Below are 21,623 nucleotides of genomic sequence, written 5' to 3' on the forward strand. Positions count from 1 at the left end.
GATTGCTTCCTCATATTAAGGCAGGGTGTGGACCATCGTTCCTATTCTTCTTTCTGAACGAGGAGTGGAATGTGATCATCAGCTCTGGGTTTTCTGCATCAGCTTAGATTCCCCGAAAAACACAAAGGCTAAGTTAGAGCTGCCCTTCAAAGTCCTAGCCCCACCTTTCATTAGCTGTGTTACTTCTGCGTAAGTTAATTAAGCTGTCTGTGTTTTATTTTTCCTCCTCCATGAATAGGGAGAAGTCATGATGGCCACCTCATAGGACTTTGTTGCAAATATTAAATGAGGCTGTGTTTGTAAAGTTCCTGGTACAGGATCTATTCTATCACAACACAAAAAGCACCATAAATATTAACTATATTATTGTTTTTCTTGTCATGGACCCTCACTGAGAAGCTCCAGAGATAACTTCAAGAACTTCAAGAAATCCCAGTTTTCGGGGTAACCTATGGCCACCTCCAAACCTTAGTACGTATCATTGATGACTCTGCACAAAATGTTCAAGTTCAGGGATCCCCCTTCCCCCCGCATTAGGGATATAGGAAGCCTAACTCAGAATAGGACTTTGGTCTTAGCCCAACTCAGGCCAGCCCTTGAGCAGACCTTAGGTTAGAACTCTTCAAAATATTGGCCTGCTTTGCCCTCTGTAGCCCTTGAAACTTTTGCTTTCTTGAGTCTTGTCTCTGCTGGAAATGTGGTCACTGAGCCCTAGGCTTTTGACTTGGTCCTCTAGCTCTGGCCTGCAGGTTGCTTCGTAAGGATGTTTATCCTTGACCTGCCACTCATGGCCCAAAGAGATCCCCTCTGCTAGGTGGGGATCTGCCTTAGTTCTGCATAAGAACAGGACACCTTATCATTAATGATAAAGGATTAAGTAGCATATTATGTCTAAGTAATAAACAAGTGTTATCCTGTGTAAACCCATCTTGCTGGTGGGGTTTTATTTAGTTTTAGTATTTATTTAGTTAGTTAATTTTATTTATTTATTTAGTCCAGTGAATCTGTGTCAAGTTTTCTTAAAACACAGTAGATACAGAATGGTAACAGAAAAGTCAGTCTCAAAATAACTATTTAGGATTTAGGATATGTTGTAGAACTACATAACATAACTACAGGAAAATAATAGAGGCTTTCTTCCTTTTTTTTTTTTAAAGATTTTATTTATTTATTTGACAGAGAGAGAGATCACAAGTAGATGGAGAGGCAGGCAGAGAGAGAGAGAGAGAGAGGGAAGCAGGCTTCTTGCTGAGCAGAGAGCCCGATGCGGGACTCGATCCCAGGACCCTGAGATCATGACCTGAGCCGAAGGCAGCAGCTTAACCCACTGAGCCACCCAGGCGCCCCCCTTTTTCTTTTTTTAAACAGTCTTAAGTTATTACAGTTGAAGAGGAGACTGTGTAAAGAGAACACTTTCTTTGTATATTCCAATAGAACAAACACATTATATTATACTGAAGCTCCGAAGAGGAGAAGTAATACTGATAACTGCCATTCTACCATCCCTAAGTATGCTCTTCAAGGGCACGGATTGCATGAAGCACTGGGTGTGGTGCAAAAATAATGAATACTGTTATGCTGAAAAAATAAAAAATTAAAACAAAAAAACAAAAAAATCAAAAACAAACAAACAAAATAAGTGTATCGTTGGCTGATAGGACAGCGGCATGTGCTTAGGAGGAAGAATAGAGCTGGCGAGGGCATCTGGGATAGAGCAGGTTGAGGGGAGATGCTGAAATTTGAGATGGGGTGCGCCTGAGAGGCAGCTGCCCCGTTTTCAGTTTCTGGCTGTGACTTGAGACACTTTGACATTAAGAGAGTGCCTGGGCTGCTGGACTCTGGCTAATATAACCAGAGAGGTCCACTTGGGATCTGGCCCTCTTCTGTGAGGACACTTGGGAGCTGAAGTGGTGGGTGGGTGGGTGATCAACAAACAGGAAAAGGCAGCTGTGAGTGGGGCTGAGGAGCTGGAGAGGAGAAGTCATGAGAGATAATTAAAGAATTTCCCCATAGCGGGGAGCGAGGTCAGGGCCATCTCTCCTTTTGAGGTGATTTGCTTCCCCTCCTTTGCCTGTGCTTCGTACTTCTTTGGCTCTGCTCCAGCTGCATTCAAGACAGCCTCCAAAACAAAGAGCCGAGACGCCTACGTGTTTAGAAATGGTACAAGGTAAGAATCTATTGAAAGGCGATTTTGTCCCCTTGCAGCCACCACTTATTGGCAAGTGCTATGATTTTTTTTTTTTTTGTAACACTGAAAACAAATAATGCTTTAAAGTGGCAGGAAGTTTTATGTATAGAAAATAAAGGTCAATATAAAAGAACCCTTAGCATTAAGAGCACTCCTTTCTTATGGGTAATTTGCAAATCCTGAGCAAGACACAAGCCCTGGGCTTGGCGAATGCGTTCATTCCTTCAAATTCTCACTTGAATATGTGGTTTCTGTAGTGCTCACAGCTTGTCCTCTGAGCGCCTCTAAAGCAAATATGTCTGTTCCTCATGAGGGAATTTTATCTGTTAGGCCAACAATGAGGATGAATGATGTCATGCAGGGAAAGGAGGAAGATGATTTAATGGTAAATATGAAATCCATGCTTTTTGGCTAATATAAAGGTTGGGTTTTTTTTGTTTGTTTGTTTTTTATCCAGAAGTCCAGAGGCTTTTAAACTTTGAATTATGATCAAGTTTCTGTTTTCTAATGTAATGGCAACAAGGCAGGTGGAGTCCAAGTTGGCAGGTAATCCCCAACTCGTGTTGACTTGCTCTTGGATATATTTTGGTATGACCATTTGAATGTCATTATGTTTGATGTTCAACATTAATAAGGCCAATAAAATGGAGCCAAATTATGACTTAGGATGCTGGCAGGGTCTGTAGTCTGTTTCTCCACTTAGAGTCTCTACCTGTGAAGAATGTCCTGTTACCAAGACCCTGTGTTTCCGAAGCTACTTCAGGTAGCTTTCCCTGGGGAGTAATCGTGCCCAAAGTATTAGAAGTACTTAACAGATGTTGAATGGCTTGGATAGATTGAAACCTAAAGAGTTAAATAAATGTGAAAGTTGAATTACAGTCAGTGTGGTACCAAAATAAAGGGAAGAGGAACTAACTAGAAGTAGTACTAACTCTCCTGCACCATTCCTACCTTGCTACCAGTTTAACAGAAGCTGGTAAGGAAGTCTTGCTCTCTGAGGAGACAAGGAGAGACTCAGGAAAGAACTCTGAGCTGTCTTTATACTCTAAACTGAAATAATTAATTTTTTAAAAAGATTTTATATATGTGTGTGTGTGTGTATACATATATGTATATATATATATTTAGAGTGAGCAAGCAAGTGAGTGAGTGTGGGTGGGGGAAAGGGAGAGGGAGAGAGAGAATCCCAAGCAGACTGTGTGTTGAGCGTGGAACCCATGTGGGGCTCGATCTCCCGACCTTAGGTCATGACCTGAGCCGAAATCAAGAGTCGGACGCTTAACCGAGTGAGCCACCCAGGCTCCCCTCTCAACTGAAATATTTAAAGAGAATGTCTATAGTTACTGGAGATTGGGTTCGGAAGCTGGTCATTTAGACCATTGTGATCCTTCCTTTGGTGGCGAGGGTAGGTGGCCTATGTGGAACACTTGGGCAGTGCCTTTGTCGGGGTTTGTGGATGGACCCCCACCCTAGTTTCATGGACAGAACAGAAAGGTAACCTGATTCTGATGGGATGCATAGTGCTGTGGGCTCTGCCACCAGCCAGCGGCCAGAATTACTCAAGGTCTGGTACACAAAGTGACCTACTTAAAACTTTCTGAAAAAGTTTTTGCTTTTGGAACTCCTTGCCCTCGCTGATTCCAACAGGCACCGGGAACCCCTGGGCTTCAGTACCGAGCACTTCAGAAACTGCCTTTGAAGGACTCTGAGCTCTCCGGAGGTTCCTGTGGTGACAAAGCCCGTCTCTCTCTGCTTTCAACCATGTCTGGGGCTGCAGTGGGCACTGAACGTCAGGACATTTCTCGGCTCTCTGAACTTTCTTTTCTTCTAGTGCACCTGTTTAGATCATACCTTCTCTCAAGGGGCACCTGACAAGGCGAATCTTTTGCATTCAGCCCAAACCTTGGTAGCTTAAGTGCATACATGGAGCTTTATGTAGATTCTGGTCTTCTGTCCAGAAATCACCAGGAAGAACAGGTCTGTCCAGTGTAGCTTGTAAGCTCCAGGTCACAGCTGGCCATTCTGCTGGGGTGATAAGGGCAGAGGGTTGACAACCCAATTGCATTTGAGTTTCCCTGGGAGACAAGGAAGCCAGGCTCAGAAAGTGAAGCTTCCGGTTATCCTGGAGAGACAAGAAAATACTCTTCTCTATAGTCCTCTTCTACATCTTAGGCTTCTTTAATATGGGTGTGAATAGGTATATATGTATATATATTTATGTGCATGGGTATATATATAGGTGTTGGTATTTATATCTTTATTCATGCCAAGAAAGCCTCACAAGGGTTTGAAGCTGAAAAATACTTGGCTGTTCTTGGCTTAATGTTTTCATGTTGACTCAATGTGCTGAGAACATTTTTCCCCATCTCCACATGCCCAGATCTTATACATCCTTCAATTTATGATGACACAAGATTCTCATGAATGTCTATTGCTCCCTGTAGAAACGAGTGTGCGTGTGGGTGTGCATATGTGTGTATGTATGTGTGCAAATTTGAACTTGCACAGAACCCTGTGGGCACTTATTTATTATCCCTTTCTCTCTGATATACAGTTCTGTGTGCATGGCTACTCCTTGACGAATTCCAAGGTTTGAATGTCACGAATCTGTGTGCCCTCCAGTCCCTGTGTCTGTCTGCTACAGGATACCTGCGTGACACATAGGAGAGGAGTTCGTTGAGTGTGAAGGTGTAGGTAGGGGCTGGAGTCATGGAGATGTTCAAACTGGTGGACCCCCTGCTGTGTGAATGAACACAGCTGGAGCTCTGGTCTCTCTTACCAGCTTATCCCTAATGAGTGGTTACCCAATTGGCATTGGGTAGTGCCCAATTGGCAGTACGTTAGTGTAACTTAAAAACAACAGCAACAACAAATCTGTGTCCGGTTGCAGCCCCTGGCCTGGGCATTGCATCGTAATCAAACCAGCAACCCAACAGCCAGACACACAAGCAAGTGATTCTAACATGCAGCCAGGGGAGTGAACGTCAGCATTTTTGAATTGGTCGACAGTAGCCCTTCCCATACATGTACGCCCATGAGCATCACCTGGGATTCAGGTGATGGTAGTTTGGTATGATAGTTCTGAGATGGGACCCAAGAGTAAGAGTTACTAACAAACTCCCAGGCGACGCTGGGCCTGTCCCTTGAAAATGCTGCTTTAGTAGTTTGAGGATAGAATGTGCAAATTGATGTTTTAAAGAAGTACCCTGGGTGATTCCCATTATCAGACACATTAGGGAAATGCTGGATTTCATGGTGTTTTGTGACATTAGGTGTTCACTAAAAATCACCTGTTTGCTCTGGTAAGGTAGACCCTCTCCCTTCTGTAGGGCTCCTTCCAGATTTCCGGGATAAGACCAAGAAAACTACATGCAGAGGTCATTTACATGTACAGGTTGAGGATCCCTGAAGGTGACAACAGTGTTTCCTGCATCATGGGGACAGGCATGTCCTGGGGTGGCACAAAGGCTTAATGGGCTCTGCAGATACAGAAAAGGTCATTGGCGCCTGGGGAATGATCAGCCTTGCTATGGTAAATTGTCACATTCTGTAACATGCAAGGTTTGTTTCAGTATCTATTCCTCATTAGTATAATTTCACGGGCAACCATTGCACTGGAACTTTAATAGACAAAGTTTACTGTACATTCGTCAGTTCATTTGTCTGTGTATTTTCCAATTCTTTCCCCTCTTGGCTATATAAATAGAGCCCCACAATGACTGAAAGAGGTTGGCCTGTCTTAATGCCTCCTGCTATCGAAAGCAGGTTTGCAAGAACTTCCCCCGCAATGTGATGGCCAAGTTAGATGACAGTCACCTGCCGGTGCTCAGGGCCTTCCTCCAGGGTGGCTTCAGAAGGGGTGAGAAATGCCCCCAGTTGAGTATTTCTCTCCAATGAAGCCAAAGGAGGTTTGGTTCTAGAAACAGTAGTCACTCCACTTCATGAAAACACTGACTTGTCAGAAATCTTGAGTCTTAAGGCAGGAAGGGAAGGAAGAGCAAAACTGAATCTCAAAAACCTTTCCTCCCTTCCCATTTCTAACCATAGTGAGCTTTCCTGAAGGATACAAAAAATAAAATCAGGAACTCATTGTCCTTTGATCAGGTATGGTATTAGAATTTCCCAAATTGAAAAAAAGACAATTTTTTACCAGGAGACGGTTTATTGACATTTGTTGAGATTCTCCAAGGTACCCCCTGAGAGCACTGGAATGTCCAGTTGTTGAATCTTATATTTATTTGAATTGTGTTTATAATCCGATAGCCCAGCTTTGGTTTTGGTTCAGATACACTTCCCAACAGTGACAGGTACTCAACGACAGAGTGGAGGTGGCCTTTCAAAACAGGAGGTTTTCTCAGACAGTTGATGCTTAATTAGAAGCTAGTTAACCATCTTTTCGAGATGAAGATAGGGTGCCTCTGTGCTCTCTAAACCTGACAATTCATCAAAACCACATGGAGTACTAGGAAAACAGATTCTTATAATATATAGAGCTCCTGACTCAGGTCTTCTGAATGGAAGCAATAAATGGATTTTTTTCCAAATGGTCTCAAACCCACCATTGGTCTTCACTCCAGCCAGCACTAGGGAATAGAACTTGGAACATCCTTCTGACTCTAGGCTTCTGGGATGTTCTGAATGCTTTTGTATAGATGTGATAAGTGCTTCACTTATCAGTGTAATGTAGAGTGTAATGTAATGTAAGAGTGTAATGTAAACATAAGACTCTATTAGTAATCCCCGAACACACCCATATTTTCACCATGTGTTTATGTGGGAGTGAACTTACAACCCGCCTTATAAGGAGGAGAAATCAAGATGAATTCTGAAGAAAGACACTCCTGTGAGTGACAAAGCTGTGTTCCTCTGGAGTTTAGATTGCTGTAGATGTAGGGACAGGAAATCCAAAGCAAAGCTTGAAGGGTTCAGTAGGTATGGGGGTGGTGGTCTTAGAGGAAGACACTAAGTCAGAATGGGGGGCAAAGACAAAGGACAGGAATGAGGAAAAGAAGTTAGAAAACAGCCTGTGGACACATGTCAGACAGTAGAATGAGGTGGGAGACCCAAACCTGATGAACAGAAGGAATCAGGAGACCCATAGGAGATCCACAGAAGCTTGAGGCACAGGACAAACAAGCAAGAAAACAGCTCAAGGGACGCCTGGGTGACTCAGTCGGTTAAACATCAGCCATCAGTTAAGTATCTCCTTCGGCTCAGGTCATGATCTTGGGGTCCTGGGATCAAGTCCTGAATACAGCTCCCTGCTCAGCAGGGAGTCTGCTTCTCCTGCTCCCTTGGCCCCTCCCCCTGCTCGTGCGCTCTCTCTCAAATAAATTAATAAAATTTTTAAAAAGAGAGAGAGAGAACTGCTCAAAATATCAGAATGAGGCACTTTGGTTATTGAGGCAACAGTCTCCCAGTTTGGGTTCTATTCCCTAAAGGCAGTTGGCTGGGGCCAAGGGGGAGTCTTGCCAGAGAGAGCGCCCCCGGGCAGAAGAGAGTAGCCACAGGCAGGCTGGTTCTGACCCAGGCAGAGCCTGCTCACCAGAGGCACCGAGTCTATTGTCTCTTTAGGTCTGCAGGGTGTAAAACCCACACCCTGAAAGATCTATCAAGGCCCTGAGTTCCTCAGCAAAACGTGCCATTGGCTGCAGTTGCTAGCTTTGGGCAAGCAAGTTATGAGACCTTGAGCCTACTGTATGCCCTTGAGCCAACTGCCTCATCCCTCCAGGTTCAATTTCCTCTTCCTTAGGGTGACTTCTATGGTCTCTGTAATTCTAGGAGTTGTCAGCAGCGACACTGCAGACAGCACCTCACCCCCAGATGTTGGCTCTGCTAGTGTTTTCTCCACACTCAGTTCGGGGGTAGTGCAGCTGGCAAGCAGCCAGGCGGAGCAAAGGTAGCGGGGCTGACACCTCCCTGCAAGTCAAGCAGCCTGTTCAGAGGGGTGCAGACTGTTGACTTCCCGTGACATGCAGCTACCTGGCATAATACGCCACAAATGGGACACCAAGGAGCAACCATGCCGCCATCATAGCAACAACGTTGACTCTCCCTTCTTGATAAACAGGCTACGTGGAAAGAGTCCATACCCTAATTTCAGCTTGGCCAACTTACAACCTTAAACCTTCTGGGCCTCCATTTCTTGTGGGTTGACCTGTATCAAATTGCCAACATTTGGCTCTCCAGCTACAGAAACAACCGTTTCCCATGGTTCATGTCAATACATAGAAGACGAGTAGCCTTGACCAGCAGAACCATAGAGAAGCTTCATTTCTGGCTTGATTTCTCATAAGTATTTAGTGAATAGCTACACTGGGTCAGGCCCCATATTCCATCCCGTGTGCCCAGTGGTGAACAAGAGGGTCTCACTTACCAATGTCACAGGGCTCACATCTACGGTAGTACAGGTCCACATTGAAGTCTGAAGATTGAAATGACCTTGAAGCTACATAGAACTTGTGTCTTCACCAGCAAGGGAGAAACCCGCCATGTGGGGAAGAATTAGGAAGCTTTGTTCGGTCTCTAATGAAAAGATAACTAAAGCCCTTATCTGAATATTGAGTTCAGAAAAGAATCTGAGAATGAATGAGCAACACCCCCCGACGAACTCAAGGCTGAGATAATGAGACATCTTTATAATTCAGTTGTTTGATGGACTGAAGGGTGTGGATGTTGTATTTTACTAACCCTATGACATAGTCAACCAGGCAAATAGGAGCCAATTACGACCTTATAAACCAGGTGGCATGTGCACCAGGAAGTATTTTGAGGTTTGTCAAAGTCCATATTGCTTTTAAAACATAAACATAAGCTAAAAAAAGCAGGTTTTGTATTGACAGATCTGATGGAATGTCAGAAAAAAAAAAAAAAAAACCCAACACAGGAATATTGGCTTGGAGAAAACTTTAATGAAATGAACTTAACTAGTCATTTGTCGATAAATCTTTTAAAAACTGTTGATTAACGGCCTCGAAATAATCAGTTTTATTGAGGCATGGTCTTTATACTTCAGAATTTTCAAAGTGATTCGTAATGATGTGGACAGTGCATAAGTTTTAGATTTCAGAGGTTGACTGTTGCAAAATTGAAGGTTTTCAATGATTTTTTAACCTATAAAATCGATAATTTCACATGGATCATCCTAATACCTAGTGCAAAAGTTCACCGGTTGTTCACAGAAAGGAAGAAGTATAAGTTCCAAATCAAGAATCCCTTAGGCCGGTAGGGAAATCTCATGGATGCAATGGCTCTTAGATTTATGATGAGTCTATCAGATGTTGCTAGGCTCTTGCTAACAGTTTTTAATAAGCTGAGTGAGCTCAATTAGCAATGCTAGATCACAATATGCTAACAAGCTTGGAGCTGAACATGAAAGTAAAATGTCAGTTTTAGACCTGAGATGCAAAAGGAATAAATTTCACTCTTCTGCAACCATTCTATCATTGTTCATTAAATCACTGAGAAATCTCATTGTGTCATGAGATACATTTGAAGAATTTTTTTCTATGGCAAATGAACATATAAAATGGATGAAGGGTCTATACCCTGACAGGATCTAAGCTATACACTACCCATAGCTGAAAAACAGTTGCTGCTGAAAGTAATAGCCCAATGAAATCATCTTAAATTATAAAGACTGTTTTTCACGTAAGCGAAAGTCTGAATGTCTTCGCACTGCCATCATGCACCCAGGGACCTTGGCCAATTCTGTGTCATTCATGTGTTGTCCAGGTCTTTGGACTACGCAGCCCACTGTGGCAGGTGCTTCCCAAGTGCACAGGTCACGAACACCTCCTCCAGCTGGGTCTTGCGGAAGTCTGTTCTCAGGTACCCTTCCGGAGATTTCCCCTCAAGACTCACCGTTTGGAAGCATTTTCGTGTCACTTGATTTACCGAGACTGGTCCACTTCACCTTTGGGGGTGAGGAAGATTCCAGCCTCTGTTGAGGACCTGATCACTTTGCAAGCGGGTGAGCAAAACAGAGTTTCTGTTTCCCAGGAAGAAGCAGAAGAATGAATGGAGGGGAAGGAGCCAAGAGTGTGGGTCTCAATGCCACTGTCAGTAATAAATCACAGTGGATCATTAAAAAAAAAAAAAAGTTGCCAGTGGATTAAAAATCTACCCTGCCTTGGATTTTCCATAACCCGGCATCTCTGGATTAAAAATCTGATTTCAGATGGAATCCAGGTCACTATATATGCTCTTACTTGATGGACAAATATGTCCCCCCACATTTACTCGTAACTGCAAGCTGAATTCTAGCGAAGTGAATCTAATTTTCTCATTGATATGTTTTATAAAAAGGCTCCCATCCTTTCCTGTAGTCTTAACTTGAAGCAGTCTACGAGTGCGTAATTAAGAAACTGATCAGATCCACAAACTGTTGCACAATATAGCAATCCATCCTTCTGGAAATGCTTTCTAACTGTGAACACGGTTCCTGACCACCATCTGTCCTCTTAGTTCGTCACTTCCATCCAAAAGCCACAGGTAGTTCCTGGGTCTGATTCCACACTTAGCATTTCTGTCCCTAAACTCGCCTCCTCTCCTGGAGCTGAGTCTGGAGAAAGTCTGGTAGACCTTGCTGTGATGTCACGCTGAGCCTCCCCCAACTAATGTAAACTAGAAAGTTCAGGCAGCACAGGAAGTGAAGGGATCAGACGTTTATTCACGTCTACACGTTCTTTTGTCTGAATGATTTGGGTCTCATAAAAGAATTTTGTGCTCTCATTTATCACTATGACAAGTTAGGAATCCATAAACCAGGTAGAACAGAGGTAACTGTAACATAATGTTGCACAATAGCCACAAAGAAGCGGGGCTTCGCGGTCCACATTAAAGCCTGGTGAGGGGCAGGTTCAAACAGCCTCTTGCTCCCACACACAGCTGGTGAAGCTGGAAAGGTAAGATATAACCAGCTAAATCGTCTGCTGTGTTGGGAAGAGGGTTAGACCGAAAGGTGATGTCTTTCCTCCCCAGATCAGGACGATGTCAAGATTCCTACCATTATTTAGTACAAAGAGGGCTGCGTTTCTTAGGAGGAATAACATAAATCTCCAGAATTTCCGCATTTTTGTAGCAAATAGAGGATTAGCCCAATCAACAGATACTGAGTTCGCTAACAAATGTTTAGATTTTAAGGCTGAATCTTCGTCAAGGGAACAAAGAACTCTCTGCAATGAACGTATCACCTGAAATTAAAGGAAGGGACAGTAAGATGGGACTTGTGTCAAGAGAGGAAATAGACTACTGCGGACAGACACCAAGGCAGACCCATGGGCAAAGAAACACTGGGATGTTGACACAGGACGAGACCACAGTCCCGGTCTAGGCTGGGCCCCTCTCTACTCATTCTGCAGAGTTAATAGTTAATAAGTAGCGTAGAGCTACACCTTGATATTATCTGTGGTTACTTAGTAAGTGGTGCATAGTTCATTCGGTATATGGGTCAGTTCTGAGCTACTTGTGTGCGTGTGTTTTCCTTGCAAAATCTTAAGTTTAAAAAAAGTAAGAAAATAAAGCCCAACTAACCCCTTTAGGGTTGCTGAAATGGGTTGATCCAAATGATTTTTCTAGTTTTGCACCTGGACCTTGGAGTCAGCAATGAACTTTCCGACATTAAATGGGGCATGTATGGGGTCTGCTCTCATTTCTTTCTGCACGTGTGTAAATTTATAAACTGATCGAGCAACACTGTGGGCGGGGAGGTTTAAGGAGAGAGAAAGTATCCTATTAAAGATTCTTTTAAAGAAACTGCTTCTGTCTTGGTCAAGTTAAACAAACAAACAAACAAACAAACAGTTAAGAAAACTATCATGTCAATTTTTTTTTTCCTTTGGGACCCTTTATTTTAAGTCACTGCTTCAGTTTCTTGCCAGGTAGATCAAGAAGCTTTTTATAAGGTCTGACGTCCTTTTATCTCTCTATTTCCTTCTTTACCCTCAGTTATACATGTTCTGATGTCTTTTCTGCCTTTCCAACAGGTGAATCTCTGACTCTTCAATGCCTCTCTCTTCTACCCGTATCCCCACTCCAGATACCAGAAAGCCCATACTGCTCTCTCATTGACAAAACATTTCTTTTCAAGCACAACATTGTTATTTCTATCCAAACCAAATGAGAATAAATTTATCACTTTAAGGACAGGCACCTGGGTGGCTCAGTTGGTTAAGGGTCTGCCTTCAGCTCAGGTCATGATCTCAGAGTCCTGGGATCGAGCCCCACCTTGGGCTCCCTTCTCAGCAGGGAGTCTGCTTCTCCCACTGCCTCTTCCCCCTCTGCTCATACTCTCCCCGCCTAAAATAAATAAATAAAATCTTTAAAAATTGTTTTGTATCACTTTAAGGAAAAAGGATATATAAAACACAGAAATTCTTAGAGTTAAAATGGACTTCAGAGATAAGCACCAAACAGGGAAATAACATTTCGTACATATAAGACAGAGAATATTTTCCTAAATGCACACTGTTCACGGATCTCTGCCTGCCCTGGAGATAGAACCTTACGTTATGAGACCAAGAATGGCAGCCTTAACTTTGGTCATTTTTCAGCTTCTGAATTTTGTCCAAATGGCTTACAAGTGTGTAGATAATGTGACCTGTCAACAGAGTTTTCAAACAATGGGACCATCGCGTGAGGTTTCACAGATACGGTAACTGAGTCCGGGTTTGTTCTGCTCTCTCCAGTAAGTGGAGAGGCAAGCAGTTGAGGTAGGAAAGGGACTTATTCTGAAAGGCAGCAAATCAAGGAGATGGCAGACTTGTCTCAAAGGACCATCTCCCCAAGCATGATAGTTGAGCTTGTTTTTTACTAGGAAGAGGGAGAAGCAGGAGGGAGTCCGAGTCAAAAGGTGACTGATGTCTGGAGACATGGAGGAAGCACAGGTAACTTATTTGTTCTTGGTCACTCGATGTTTGTGCACAGGAATCTGGTCATGTCATTCCTGTAAGTCTTAAACATAGCACAGTCATTTCTGAATGTATTTCCTTACCTCCTTGGGAGAGGTAGATTTGGGGTAAAAAGCAGCTTTTGCAGATTTAGCTGTCACATGCCTATGTGCAGGGCTAAACAGGAGTTTCCAAACTAAAGTCACGGCAGCAAGAGAAACAGAAGCAACATGGAGTCAGACATGCTAAGCTTCTCCCAGGTACAATATGACCCAAAGTACTGAAATGACAATCTTTTTATAGAATGTCTGGTCACAGTTCAAAACTGGGTTTTCACACTACTTTCCTCAAGTGAAAGGACAGCATTCACAGAAAATGCTTATTATGCCGGGGGCCCAACGAGCTACCCATCCCCCAGTCTTCGGTAGGGAAGAGTTACACTTCTCACATATCAGGAGCCAAACATTTTTCTCTTAAATCTAGATTTCTAAATCTTCAAACCTGTTAAGAAGAAATAGGCCCACAATGGAGTCACTTGTGCTAAGCCCACCACGACTTAATATCTAACCTAATTACAGTTTCAGCCGTCCCCAGGAATATAATCTTAACCACTCAGTCTGGAATTTTCTGGTCAGCACCAATGACGTAATCTGCCAAACAGGCCCTTTCTTTGCCCCAAAGGAAGATGAGGTAATCCTCCTTAATTGACCCTTTGTCCCTGAAAGGAAGGTGACCTCACCTGAAACAATCTTTTTTTTTCCCCCCATTTATGAGTTCCTTGTCCTGTCTCTAAAAAGCTCTCTTTTCTGTAGCCCTTTGGAGCTCATTTCTATTACTAGATGGGATGATGCCGGATTCATGAGTCATCATTCAATAAAGCCAATTACATGTTTAAAATTTACTTGGTTGAATTTTTATTTAACAAACCCTACTTCACCTTTCTCACGTTGTTTAAAGAACTGACCAGAGTGGCAGAAGTTCACACCAGCCTTGGTGAGATGCTCCACAGTCTTGACAACCTACAAATAGCCAGAGAAGCCACTTGATCCCAACATGATGATGAGGTCTCGAAAGCCTGTGGACCCATTCGCCTAACTGTATACTCAGCGAATACGAAAGAATTAGCAAAATCAAGCATGGCGTTGTGTTTTGAAAACACTTAAATAATACATACCTGGAGAAGATTCTCGAGAACTGAATTCCAACGTGGGCATTATCTCATTGCGACCTCCTTGAGTTTGATTTAAAGAGATGCAAGTCTTTCACCATTGTTTTGGCAATTGCATATGGAACCGAAGACAAGTCCCACGTGTGTCTCCCGAACCTTCGCAGTGACAAACAGGGACATAAATAAGCTCCTTTAGAAGCTTAATTCCTTTTATTTATTCAGACACTCCTTTTCTTTCTTTCTTTCTTTCTTCCTTCCTTCCTTTCTTTTTTTTTTTTTAAGATTTTATTTATTTTTTGGCAGAGAAAGAGAGAGCACAAGCAGGGGGAGTGAGAGAGGGAAAGAGAGAAGCGAGCTCACTGCTGTGCAAGGAGCTGGTTGTGGGATTGGATCCCAGGATCCTGGGATCATGACCTGAGCCAAAGGCAGACACTTAACCGACTGAGCCACCCAGACACTCATTTTCTATCCTCATCTGAACATACTTAGAAACATTATCATGAATTCTTCTACCACTTTTACAGAAATGTAGTTAACAGAAGTTAACTGGGTCAGCCTTTTTCTACCAAGCTAGAGAACAAGGCCAAAGACTGGTATTTCCTCACCTCTGTGGGAGTTTCAAGGTCTTGATTTTGATGCACAATTAATGCTAAGGCAATGGTTTTCTGAGTGTTCTTTCCAGAGCAGAGTGTTCTTTCCCTGGGAAATGCACATTCCTGATTCCTATTCCAGACCTACTCAGTCTGAGTTTGGGGAGGGGGCAGCAGTCTGTCTGAACCAGCTTCCAGGGGCTTCTAATGTAGCTGAAGTTTGAAGGCCACCGTTAGTTGGTTTCTGTTGGCTCTTCCAGGAAGAAGCAGGCCACTAGCACTTGTGTTTTAAACCATTCCTTCTGAGAGAAGGGTCTGTGGCTGTTCAGGTGAGCTCAGGTAAGTCAGAAGAAGCCCTGCCTCCAGGTGAGTTCCATGATATTTTTGACTCAGGCAAGAAGTCAGCCTTGTTTCAGATTTCCTGGAATGAACGGGGATGTTGTTCATGATGAGAGCTTCCAGAGTTCAAGTGAATAAACCTTCTTCCACAGTGTTCTGGAAAAAAAAAGAGAAGTCCAAAAGTCTATGGCATGATGGTGGCCGCAGGGCAGAAATGGCCCCTGATCTTCAGCAGCACCCAGGAGTGGCGAGCGCTCGGACAGACGACTCGGCCCTGGGCCTCCTGTCCTAGACCAGCACCATTCCCACAGAGCCACCTGTAGCTCTGGTGTATCCTATTTTTGCGTCATGAAAGTAGGATGAGGGGAGACATTAATAAATAGTGTTTTCACTCCTGTTTCTTAAACTGAGAACCTGGGACCACTGAAATCCAACACCCTTAGGGAGGGGATTGGGGAAATGGTGTTCAAGAAAAATGCAGATTCCTAGGCCCTGCCTTCCAACTGCTGAGTCAGAAGCTCTGGGGCTGCGTGGGGAGGCTCTTCTTTTTAATAAAGCATTCCATGTTTCTCCTAGATTCGTTGAGATTTGAGAACCACTGATCTGTGCCGTCTGCCTTTGCTTCTTTTTTAGATTTTGATTGGAGTAGACCATCTGCCTTTACCAACTCGAATTTGGACCTGTAGAAAGAATGTAAACTTGGAAATGAGACTAATCTGGCTTCAGATGGATCCAGCTGGTGATCAGAAGTTAAGACTTCTGGCAAGTTGATGAACTTGTTTGAACCTCAAGGTTTTCATTTGTAAAATGCAGTGATTGTAGTGTCCACACTGTGGGAGCACTGGGAAGAGTCAATAAGAAACTGGGAGCAAAGTTATATGTATATAATATGTAATATACAATATAGATATCTACACATATACATATATTACATGTAATATATAATAATATATAATACATGATATATACTTATACAGACATATGTGATACATATAAATGTCTGTATATATTTAATACCGAAGTGTGATTAAATAACACTTTCTTGGGTATCCATCTGTTTTCTAATGCTAGATTTTTCTTTTTTAAATCTCCTTCAAAGGTACCTCCAAATGGAGGAAGGAAGGAAAGAAGGAAAGGAATGGTATTATAATGTCTGATCTAATAATCACAACCTCCCTGTTTGGCAAGGGTTTTATCGTCTAGAATTTACAGAGGAGGCTGCTGAGAACCAGAGGAATGAGAGAGATTGCCAAGGCTCTAAACTTCAGGCTGTCTCAGGCTCCTCAAGGGGGATCCCCAGCTCTGATGAATGCCCGTAACCATGCAAGCCTGCAGCAGCCCAGAATCAGTGGAACCGTGAGCTTTCCCCACACACCACAGGGAATTTGCCTGTGAGGTTTAAGCAGTTGTGACCCCAGAGTCAAAAGGCCACCAAATGTCAGGTTCCCTGTGCCCAGCCTCCCCAAAACTCAGCATTTTTACGTCTCAAGGAATGAGTCAATACTGTCCCAGCTCTAGCCAAAGAAACCGTGCTCCGATGGCCATGTTGGTAGCATGTTGTCTGGGGAAAAAAAAAGACGACCTAAAAACCATCTGCCCTTTGTGGTGACAGAAGTCCTGGTTCAACTTTTAATGGCCTTCATCCTTCTCTAGGAGTTACAGTAACTTAAACCTTGCTTTGAATGTCAAACTTGATCCTCGTCTTAGATATGGCAGCAGAACAAGCCCATTAAAACTTGACTGTGTGTTGCAAGAAGGGGATTTGGTATTTCGGGGCTCGAGAGAACTGAAGATCAAATTAAATGCCCAGGTCATTGATGACGTCACATGCTCCGATTAATGAAACAGTCCTGGGAAAGATCTCTGTCCTCGTTTGGAATGTCCCAAGTCCATTTAGGGTAAAATACACCAACCACTTCCCATGCAAACGTCTGCAAAGACACCAGCCACAGACTATGGACAGCTTAAGAATTGAAAACGGACACACTCGATGCAAACCAGGATTCCAGATCTTTTTTGACTTATTGGAGAAGCCATGGAAAATAAACAATCCCCAGATAATCTAATATTGCAATAAAATTAGCTGTATCTTTTCCTTTCACACAACGTCAGAGCACAGAAGGCCAGCTTCTCTTTTCCCTGCAGGAAAGTCAAGTAATTTAAAAATTCCCAAAGACAATAGTTTCTCCCTACACAAGGGCCTTCCACAAATTTGGCTGGTCTTTTCAAAGCACGGATACAAGGCGATAATGTTTCATAGGTAGGTGTGGTCACCATTATGTCAGTGTGTGTGCATAATCACCCTAAAGGTAACAATTTCCATGGAATAAATGGACTAATAGCAAGAAGACAAGAAGACGCCCTAGTAATATAATTTTTATTGGCTCTTTCCTTCACTCACTGACTTGATAGAAAAAGATCTGCCTAATCTCCCAGCACAGCTCCTGGTGGAAAGCTCCTCTTCTAGGATTTGGCTCTGTGGTCTTATCTGTAATCCTGGGTGGGACACCCTCTTCCCACCATACCCCCTCTGGTGGGACGGAATCCAACTGCGGACAAAAACCTTCTGGAGGTTTGCTCTCTGGCCTCCTTCTCAGAGCCATACGGAGCTGGGAGGGTCCTGTTCTCATGGCCCAGCCATTTGGGGGAAATCTTGGACAAATCACTCACAAGCAGGGAAGGAGCATCTCAATGATTTAGGGGGCTTTCCAGAGTCTCGAAAACCTGCCTAGAGTTACAGAAAATGTAAAGGCAGTGAAGAAGTAGCTGTAGATTACTGAGCATGAGGTAAAGGAGGAACTCTTGCCATGTTCACATCCATCACCGAAGCAAATGGAGGTGATTTATATTTTCCAGAAATGGGTGTTTGGAAAGATTTGACGTTCAGCAGTCCTGGACCCTAACTGACATTTATCTCGTGTTATAAAATATCATCTCAGAGATAGACTGACTCAAGGCTTAACAGAAAAATAATATATATCCAGGAGTGTGTGTTTGTATATGGGTGTAAAAAATGGAAATAACAACCAAATCCTTGCTGGGTTAAGGGTACTATGTCAGAAGTCCACTGTTCGGGCTATTAGGCTCAGGATGGGTTTAAAAGGGAAATTTTGCTGAGTATCCTCTACTGAGTACTCCCCTGAAAAGGGAGTTTGGTTAGGTTTCCGCTTGAATGTCTCCCTCCGAGATGCATTCACTGCTCGTTGAATCTTTTTTTTTTTTTTTCTTTTCTCATTGAATCTTAACTCGTCCTCTCTCGACCCTGTTGTTTTTCTTCCTAGCAGATCGGAAACTATTTGTCTTTTTGTTTCTCACTCCGAAATGCAAGCAAGCCTGCAGGAACTACAGACTGTCTTGTTCATAATTTTATCCCCAATACCTAGCAGAATACCTATATGTATGTAGTAGGTGCTCAATAAATATATGTGGACTTAGTGGTCAAAACGGGGCTGACTCTGGGTTGGGACATAAATAGGGCACTTCCATAACAGTGTGTCTTGGAAGAAAAACTGAAAAGAGGAAGGAAGACTCCAGGCAAACTCATTTCTAAAGTGCAGATTAGATTAGCTTGCCAATAAGGGGTAAAACTTAAGTATAACACATTCAGTTGAGTCTGATTATTTAGGATTTAGGGATACATTTAGGAACAAAATCCTCACACCATGTTGTTGGAGTGGCCATTACAGTGTTAAGGAAGGATCATGGGAATCTGTTTTCTGTAGCACCCAACCCGCACCCCACAGGGCCTGGCATGGGTGGGGTATCCCGTCAGAATGTAGGCAATGTGGCACGATTACGTGATTGCCCAATTCCAATAAGAAATGGGGTTCCTCTTCATGATAGCATTTAGACACAAGGAAGCCAGGCGTTACCTTTTTAGGATCTGTCTCTCCTGGAATACAGGTGAGCCAAGGACAACCACACACAATGAGCTTATCCTGAGGCAATTTCCAATATGGCACCAGGGAGAAACGATTCTTTATGAAACCCACAGCATGTACCAAGCACTTTATGGCCTCAGCATAATGTATCTTCCTGATAATGCCTACAGGTCAGTGCTAACCTTCTATCTCAAGGCAGAAACTGAAGGTCAGTGCCATACACCTCAGACCTGGAGGGATTAAGCGAAGGTTCTCTGACTCCAGAACTTTGACTTGAGATCGGCATAAAGAGCGATCTGTCCTGTGTGCTAGGCAGAATGAGTGGGGGATCCATCCTATTTGATTACTCAGGAAAAGAGCATCTCCATCAAATGTCTGGGGTATTTGTCTTGGTCTGGTTTTGAATTCTTGCAGACCTCCTAGGAGTCAGGTGGCTTGCATTTCAATTCTCATTTGTACTCGTAACTACCCCAACCCCAAAGAGCGGGCTTGAAATCACACATTCAGAGAGCATGCAGCACATTAGGGCTCTTGTCCTGTGTCCTCTCTATGTCCTAATCTATAAAATGGACACAGTCGTACCCCGTTCCTGGTGCCCTTATGAGGACGACTTCAGAGAGTGCTTTGGAAAGCACTGTGTCTTATCCAATGGAAGATTATTTTCTCTCCCATTGAAATAAGCCTCTAAGTTAATTGAAAACAAAAATAATTCAATTTTCACCCATTGTTCTTACAGGAGATCAAAGATTGGCTTCTGTAGTTTTAAATAGGAAAAAAAGCTACTTTCTCATCTAGTGCCTTTTTAATTGCCCATTCTGTTTGTCTGATGAATACAAGCCAGCAATTTCTTCACATTAGAGCTGTTCTATTTTCCCTTCTGGTGGCCTCTTACAGCTAATTGTGTTTAAGGGGAAAATCAGATGTTTGGAAAGCTCATTGGCCCAGGCCCGTTACTAGGCCCTTCTTAATCTATTGTATCCAGCAGAAGAATTATAAACATGTCATTCTCTGCCCCCTCCCTTACCCCACCTCGCTTTTAAAAAACTTTTGACAAAGACCAAGCTGCAAACACACATTGTAGATCAAAAGCCGGCACCCATGTGACTAATGGTGTGAACTTGGTTTTCAGATTCTCTTAATACTTTAAGCACTTAACTGGAGCCTCCGCTCATCCCGGGCTCTAGCCTGTGGTCTTGAGGCAGAAGCAACCCACCTGACATTTGGTGCCCCTGTCTGTGAGTTGATAAGGCTGTCTGGAGTCTTTAAAGTCCTTTAAGTGCTAAATGTCAAGCTGGAGAGGGGAGGGGGTGCCTCCTTGCTGAACGGTGCATGTTGTTTTAGAGCGATTACTTAATCCAAAGAGTTTTCCAAGCATACTAATGTCAGGGGTATTTCAACAGGGGTATCTTCAAAACGCCTTTTGAGTTGGCAACTTAATAATCTCCCTCTTGTTCAAATATTATTTACACCGCAGTACATCTGATACTCTCCGCAAGTTAAACAAGCCATTCAGGAAAATGGGGTTGAATTGTGACAAGCTGAATAGAGGCCCAAAGGGTCTCGAGCTCATTTCTTCACGTATCATAAGGGACACCTGTGCACGTCTTTTGTCAATCCAGCTCAGGAGACAGGGAGGAATTTCAGCTGCAGATAAACAGGAAAATGAGACACATCCAACGGCATGTATTAGGCAAGACTCTGAATATATAAAGAACAATTTCTGCATAAAATTTCTTTTTTCTTTCTCTGCCTAGTGGAAATGAGCCAGAGGAATGATCCCCTATGGGAGAATGGTTCATTTGATTGAAAAAAAAAAAAAAAAAGTGGTGCAGAGAGAGGCCCCAGAATGCTTCTTATCCTGAAGTCTGGGGGGGGGTGTTCGGGGAAGGCCGCAGTGCTTGGGGCCTGCCCAACCCACACCTGGAACCATCATTCTGTGATGGTGGAGGATGGTCACCATGTCACCACCGTCCTACCGCAGGGGTCACCTCATACAGGTGGTGACAACACCCCCACCCCAACATGTGCTCATGTCACCTTTCCTATTTCTTTCCCCTGAATTATCTTCATTCCTGATCACTCAGTGACTTCTTCTTCTTCTTCTTTTTTTTTTTAAACTTCTTGACTTGAGAAAGTCTTTAATTCAGGAAGAAAAAGGTGTGTGACGATCAGACTATCAGAATTTAGGACCTATCATTCATATAGTCCAGAAGATGCTTCAATTATGAGCTGAAAAATAAAGTTCCCATCACACACAGAAATGGGTACATGTGTACGTGCATGTACATGTGTTTATATACATTACATATGAATACACATGCACACACACACCCCAACTCTCAGTTTCCGAAGAGTAGCTAAGAGCTTCATGATACTCATTTTCTGGCTGTGGCTTCCCAGCAAGTAAAGGCAAGTGAAAAAAACAAAAAAAAAAAACAAAAAAACAAAAACCAAACCAAACCAAAACAACAACAACAACAACAACAACAACAACAACAACAACAAAAAAAACCTCTTCCACATCCGGGTATTTTGGAGAGTCTGATTATCTGGTATTCCCTAGGCAGT

The 21,623-nt window shown here is 43.1% G+C and overlaps 1 long non-coding RNA gene across 1 annotated transcript; it reads left to right on the plus strand.

Moving 5' to 3' along the window:
- The first annotated feature begins 1,969 nt into the window (after positions 1 to 1,969).
- On the plus strand, positions 1,970 to 19,734 carry LOC125107412 (uncharacterized). Its single transcript, XR_007129548.1, has 3 exons — positions 1,970 to 2,167; positions 15,096 to 15,174; positions 15,808 to 19,734. It is a non-coding gene; the product is annotated as an uncharacterized LOC125107412 (long non-coding RNA).
- Positions 19,735 to 21,623: the final 1,889 nt, after the last annotated feature.

The sequence above is a fragment of the Lutra lutra genome, chromosome 8 (genome assembly GCF_902655055.1).
Source record: "Lutra lutra chromosome 8, mLutLut1.2, whole genome shotgun sequence".
Lineage (NCBI taxonomy): Eukaryota > Metazoa > Chordata > Mammalia > Carnivora > Mustelidae > Lutra > Lutra lutra.